The sequence below is a fragment of the Adiantum capillus-veneris genome, chromosome 6 (assembly GCF_014529385.1).
Source record: "Adiantum capillus-veneris isolate H3 chromosome 6, ASM1452938v2, whole genome shotgun sequence".
Classification (NCBI taxonomy): Eukaryota; Viridiplantae; Streptophyta; class Polypodiopsida; order Polypodiales; family Pteridaceae; genus Adiantum; species Adiantum capillus-veneris.
This window is the reverse complement of record NC_140936.1, coordinates 55,948,011-55,955,236: the sequence shown is the minus strand read 5'-3', so window position 1 is coordinate 55,955,236 and position 7,226 is coordinate 55,948,011. Positions and strand designations below refer to the sequence as shown.

The following is a 7,226-nucleotide window of genomic DNA, read 5'->3' as shown; positions in this document are numbered from 1 at the left end:
AATACAGCGGTGAATCAAACATGTGATCAGTCCATCCCAAAAGTAGAGATATCGACCCAAAGATTCACCTTCCTACCTCCTTTCATGAATCAGTCCAGTCCAAAAAAGAACTAATGACCCATGATTGGAGCTCTAATCGGAATAGCAAGCAAATACAACGGTGAATCAAACATGTGATCAGTCCATCCCAAAAGTAGAGATATCGACCCAAAGATTCACCTTTCTATCTCTTTTCAAGAATCAGTTCAGTCCAAAAAAGAACTAATGACCCATGATAGAAGTTCTAATCAATATAGTAATCAATTTAGCAAATATAACGGTGAACAAAACATGAGATTAGTCCATCCCAAATGTAGAGATACCGATCCAAAGATTCACCTTTCTACCTCCTTTCAAGAATCATTTCAGTCCAAAAAAGAACTAATGATCCATGATCAGAGTTTCATTAAGTTTTAATTTTTTTAAAAGACTTCATTTTTTTACCTTTAGTTTTTCTTCTTAATTTTAAAGGATGACCAAATTTAGAAGAAGCGGTGATGTGATGTGATGTATACTACAGGGTTATATAGAGCCGCCAAATATGGAGGGGGTACATGACGGGGCCGACGGGATTCTTGCTTTGCCCGCCGGGCCCGCCGGGTTTCGTAATAAGCCCGCCGGGCTTGCCGGGGTTTGTTGGTTGCTCCGCCGGTTCTACGTTTTCTACCGGTTTTCATAGGTCATGACATTAGATATGTTATTAACATGAAAAAAATAGTGATAATAACAACAATAATTAACATTTAACAAAATGCGTCATCGCGTAATTAAAATCCCTGTCCACCTTCCATAGCTTGAGTCCAAGAGCTTTCTTATAATATTTGAGATAATCTTGATAAAATAAGAGAAAATAGAGCAATAATGGTGAGAAAACTATAAGAAATTGTGTGTGTGGAGTTGGATAATTATGACTTCTTCCCATGTGGACAGATAGGCTTCCCTCTTGACTTCACGTGTAAGCCTCATGTCCACAAGTGAATTATGCTTGAATTTGATAATATTTTATTGACTCTAACTCCATAATGCATAAGATTCTCCTCCCTTTCACTATTGAATTTTACTCTTCACTTGTAGTGATCATCAAGTAGTGACCATTGGGTAGAATTAGCATCCAATGTTTTTTTTTTCATAGGGTTTTTTCCTACCTCTCCTTATTCGGAGATCCAAATGTGTCAAAACCATAGCTATGTACAAAATAAATACATAGGTTTTTTTTGTGATTTTCATGCATCAAGTGCATACCAAGAGATAAATGGAGCAAAATTAAAAAAAGGACCCTCATTAGCCCTCCCCCTAAAGCTAGAGGCATTTATGTCTTTAGCTCTATACTTGATTCTTCTTCAGTTGAGATAGAGGAATCTCCCTCCTCAAGGATTTCCATCATAGGTGCTTGATCAAACCTCAAAAAGTACTGCTTCAATCTCCATCCATTGACACGTGTTTTGTGGAGCCTACCATCTGCGTCCATCAATTGATAAGTGCCATTGTTGTAGTGCTTTCTAATGACAAATGGCCCCTCCCATATGGGTGAAAACTTTTTATCCTTCCGAGTGTCAAACCTCTTATCATATCTTAGGACCAGCGACCTTTCTTGAGACCTTTTGCCCTAAGTCCCTTGTTCAAGATAAGTCGACGTTGCTCTGTCTGTGCTGCATAATAAATAATAGCATCTTCTCTGTCTAGTTGATCACCTCTCTAGATCAAGAATGTGGTTGTGAAGATGAGCATTATGACGTTCCATCTGCCCAGCTAGCACACTGAGACTAGCCAATTCTACTTCAATGGGTAAAATGTCCTCCTTACCATACACCAAGTGATATGGCATGAACCCAAGGGATGTGCAAAATGAAGTGCAACAAGCCCAAAGTGCAGCCATAAGATGCTTGTCCCAATCACTTTTGTGATTGTTTACATGTTTAGTGATGATCTTGCAAACTCATTCCATTTACTTTGTCCACCAAACCGTTGCATTGTGGGTAGTAGAGATTTGAGTGTCGTCATGAGATACCCAGCTTCTCCATCATCTCTCCTACCAGGTCTCGTCTAAAACCTGGTCCCTTGTCAGAAATTATTTCAAGAGGAGTGCCAAAATGGTGGAAAGGGGAAAATGAAAAAACACCCAGTACACTCTGTGAATGCCTCTCTATAGCCCAGTGATTTCACAGCACCCCTATTCCCTAATAATCAAACATCTAGACACCCACTTTGCATTCGTGTCCATACCCAACAACCCCTAGCTGTGTGCACCCAGCCACAAAGCATGCAATAAATTATCTTGACCTTTGACCCTTCAAAGCACCATATAATCACATATAGGCAATCACGACGCCCTTAGACATCCCAAGAGAATTGACGAACTCAAGTTCTCTCTCAAGATTTCATCCTCAAGGCAGAAACCGTTAGCGCATATGGAACACATAGTCATGAGAGCAAAACAAAACATGGTAGCATTTGCACAAATAGTGAGAGTATGGAGATTATGACAATTCTGATTCAACGAGTTTCAAGAGAGTATAGGAATGGAAGTGTATAAAAGATATCCTCCTTAGTGTAGGATCCGATGAGATTACGATGGAATATGAGTGAGTGGGTATGTACGGCTACCCTCCTTTTATCAATGCTAAGAAACCCTGCAATATTAATCCTTTTGACTTGCAGTATACTCGAGCTCCTTCTCTTGCAACTGGCGCCCCTTGAACACCTTCCAATTGCTTTATTCTCCCTTGATGACCCCGGCTACCTTTTGCAAAACAACATTTCTCTCCTTTTGTGGGTTGGCTTGGCTGCTCATACTTCCTCTCTACCGGTTCCCTACACACGAGCCCCCTCTTTGTGACGCACTAAAAGACATCCTTCAAAGCTTCTTTTCCATTTCAATTTATGGTTATGGACAACCCTCTGGGTGTGCGTCATGGGTAGCCCATCAACTTCTATCATGCATTTTCCTAGTTCAGATCTTGGACCCCCCCCACTTGCAGCGCCAAAGGACCCTTCAACTGCTAGCACGCTCTTGTATGCAGCTTGTTGCCCTTCATCACCTTTTGGAAACCTCCTCTTCTTGCTTCCATTACCTTGGTGGACCTTGCGGCTTCCAGACTCCCAAGCCAGCGCGCCCTCTTCAAATAACTCCCCCCTTACGCTCTTGATGTCTCTGCACAGCCCCTAAAGCTGGCTCCTCCTTCCTCTGTATATAGTGTAGCAAACGACTTGATGGGCTCTAGCCCTTCCACCTGCAGGTCGCGGCTCCTCCTGTCTCTCGCCAGTATTGGCTGGGCTCCGACATCTCCTCCAGTGCTCTGCCTACCACCCTTCCCTTTTCCCATGCAACTCCCCGCGCTCTCGAACTTCTCACCTTCTATCTGTAGTGGCGCCATCCTGCATGCAGCACTGCCCGTTTTTTACAAGTTAAGCTTTAGCAAAATTTGAGTTTTGCCTCCTCACACTCCATCTATCGTCGACTTGAGTCGATCACATTACAACTTCTGCTGAACTTGAGTTTTGCCTCCTTTCACACTCCATCTATTGTCGACTTGAGTTGATTACATAAAAAAAAAACTTCTTCTGATCAACTCCCTTTTGCACTGCTCGCTTGCTGACACTCTTCACCATGGTGAAGAAAACTTCTCCTCATATCCCGATCGACCTCTCATCACATGATGCCCGTAAAAAAACCTCCTCTTGTACTGTCCACGGTCCTTGGCCAATAATCGGATATAGCTCTTTGCACAATATATCTAGGACCAAAAGCATCACTGACCACACCGAGAGTGATATGACTGTCATGTCACCCGCTTTAGCAATCGTTCTTGATAGCACCTGTTGTCCCATGCATCCGGTAGCTGCAGAAGCAATCTGATATCCTCCAATAAAGATTCATGCACCTGCTTTCTGCATATCCCTGGGTCGACAGGGTTTGGCTGCCACATCATTGCCACCCCAGTAGTTGAGCATTTATGCTCAACCACTGTATTATTCAGATAAGATATGATTTCAATAGGAAACTGCACTTAGTATGTACATAAGCAGTAGATAGATAAAGAGAGATATTATCACCTCTAGAACCCCCCGGATCAAATGGAAAGCCATAGGCTCTCCCAGATATGATGCTATCTCGGCCATGGTCAAATACATGGCATTGAACACAGCCATCCATCTGTAGTACATGCATAATCAACCATTTTTTGCACTTGTAAACCCAAAAAGAAGCCTCTTGTGCAGCTTGGCATAGCATAAACGTTCAACATGTATCCATACACTGGCTTCGTACACAAAATAAGCCTGTAAACCAACCTGTGAAGCATCTGCACCATACATCATTATTCTCTCACCCTGCTAGAGAGCTCTCCATAGCAGACCCCTCATCAAGAGAAATTTGCAAACTGTGCAAAACTACTTGTGAAGCAACTTTCAAAAGAATGTCCATCAATAGCATAACACCCACCTTTGGCAACCTGTCTTCCACTACCACTGCTTCTTGCATAGCCAAACCTACCTGTGTTCCAAGCATACCCTCTGTTGTAGGTTCTTCAAATGACATACACGCCATACCTGACTCACCATGCATGCTAATTTTCGTCCACCATAGCCTTTGATGCTTCATCTTCAACCACTTCATGCGAGAACAAATCGGATTGCTTGACCACCTTTGCCTGCTTTTTAAGGACTTCTTCTACGACCATATCATCTACTAAGCGAGAAAGAAAGCCATGATCTATTACCTTCGTTCTCTGGTATGTTGACATCGTCCACACCTTTTGAATGCAATGCCGCTCTTCAACACAATCGGTAGGGCAAGGTTGCCCAACCCCCTGGCTAGCTTCTTCCTGCGTAGCTTTGACCATCGCTTTGCCAAGCAGGAAGCTTCGATCATCGCTTTGCCAACAACTTCAAGCTTGTCCATGTGAGCTTTTCACATCTTCATTTGCTTCTTCATGCATACACATTTTGACCAAGACCACATCCTAGGCAGGCTACCAGACTCTTGTACAACAACACACCAAATTGGAGGCACAAATTGAAACGAAGAACCGAAATGGCTTACCAACAATGAAGCACTACCTCTTTCACGCTTGAACTCCTCTTTGGATTTATAGCATGATGCAGCTCCGTTGTCGAGCTATATCCATGGTCTGTCGGCTTCAACAAACCTATCCTTAGCTTCTTCTTTGCTTTCCTGCTCTTTACCTTGGCTAACCAGATAGCATATGTATAAATTTCCACATCGGCAAGCTCAACCTTCTCTCTAATCTTTGGATGTAGACACTCCAAAAACCTCTCTAGCTTAAAGTAGTCATTGCCTCGCGACTGTGTAGCAGCTTCTAATTGCTGCCAAATATCTTCAAATTGCTTTATAAAGGTTGTAGACTCACCGCTTAGATTTTTCTTTAAAACCTTCAATTTTGTGTCCACTTCTGCAGGCGAAATCCTCTGCTTGAAGTCTTGGATAAACCGAGCTCGAACCACCTTTCATGACTGTCGATCAGGAACTTTTAACCCCTCGAATGAAGCTTTGACCTTCCCTCGCATCACCAACACCACACCCTTGACTTGGTTTCGTCGGTCATCATCCACATCGACAACATCCAGAGCTCCACATCTGACATCTAGTCTTTAGCATCTTGCTTAGTTAAGAACACTAACTCACAATCTGACACCATCATGTTATTGCACCACGTCATCATTTGAGCGATCAGTGTGATCCTCAATGGGGGCACCACAAAATGGAAAGGGAGAAATGGAAAAACACCCAGCACACTCTGTGAATGCCTCTCTATAGCCCAGTGATTTCACAGCTCCCCTATCCTCTAATAATCACACACCTAGACACCCACTTTGCAAACTGACTACTGTCTGTGCCCATACCCAACCAACCCTAGCTGTGTGCACCCAGCCACAAAGCATGTAATAAATTATCTTGACCTTTGACCCTTCAAAGCACCATATAATCACATATAGGCAATCACGACGCCCTTAGACATACCAAGATAATTGGCAGACTCAAGTTCTGTCTCAAGCTTTCATCCTCAAGGCAGAAACCGTCAATACATATGAAACACATAGTCATGAGAGCAAAACAAAACATGGTAACATTTGCACAAATAGTGAGAGTATGGAGATTATGACAATTTTGATTCAACGAGTTTCAAGAGAGTATAGGAATGGAAGTGTATAAAAGATATCCTCCTTAGTGTAGGATCCGATGAGATTACGATGGAATATGAGTGAGTGGGTATGTACGGCTATCCTCCTTTTATCAGTGCTAAGAAACCCTGCAATATTAATCCTTTTGACTTGATGTACTCAAGACTCCTTCTCTTGCAGCTGGTGCCCCTTCAACACCTTCTAGTTGCTTTATTCTCCCTTGATGACCCTGTCTATCTTCTGCAAATAGCATCTCTCTCCTTTTGCTGGTGCCGCTCATATGCCTCTCTGCCAGTCCCCTACACACGAGTCCCCTTTGATGTGCTGCACTAAAAGCCATCCTTCAAAGCTTCTTTTCCATTTCAATTTATGGTTATGGACAACCATGCTAGTGTGCATTATGGGTAGCCCATCAACTTCTCTCATGCCGTTTCCTTGTTTAGATCTTTGACCCCCCCCCCCCCCCAAGTTGTAGCTGTAAAGCCTTGGGAAATGCTATTCGAATCCTGCACCCAACCTCCCTTTTATAGCCTCCTGGCCCTAGGGTCCCTTCTCCACTAGGCAGCCGGCCCTTGGCCTCTGACATTACTTCCCCTTTGGAGAAGTGTTTTCATCCTAAAAAAAAAAGGGGTAGTATCTTTATAAGAACACTGATGTTTTCCTTATTGGCAACCCATACGCGAGCCAATTGTCCCTATGATACTTGGTGCAGTGAGGAGGTTCAATGAAACCAAGAGCAACATCTTGATTTTCAACATTGTTGTCCTTTTGCAACCACCTGTATCTAAATGGTAACTCAATTTATAACTCACTTGAGTTCTTTAAAGGAGTAACCACAACTAAGAGGTGTCTAAAGACATAACTAGTTTTCATACTTTCTTAAGATACTGAAAAAATACAAGAAAACCTTGGTGCAACTTTCCATGAAGTTGTGAGCCAGATTGCCAACTCGCGTGAGTATTTAGAAAAGCTCATAGCTACTGAGGGACAGAATAAGGAGTGTCCTCATGTTAGACTTCTGAACGTTTTGGAACACATAAAACTAC

General features: G+C 42.8%; 1 pseudogene; it reads right to left on the bottom strand.

Moving 5' to 3' along the window:
- Positions 1-4,363: 4,363 nt before the first annotated feature.
- On the bottom strand, positions 4,364-5,717 carry LOC147455541 (uncharacterized; annotated as a pseudogene).
- Positions 5,718-7,226: the final 1,509 nt, after the last annotated feature.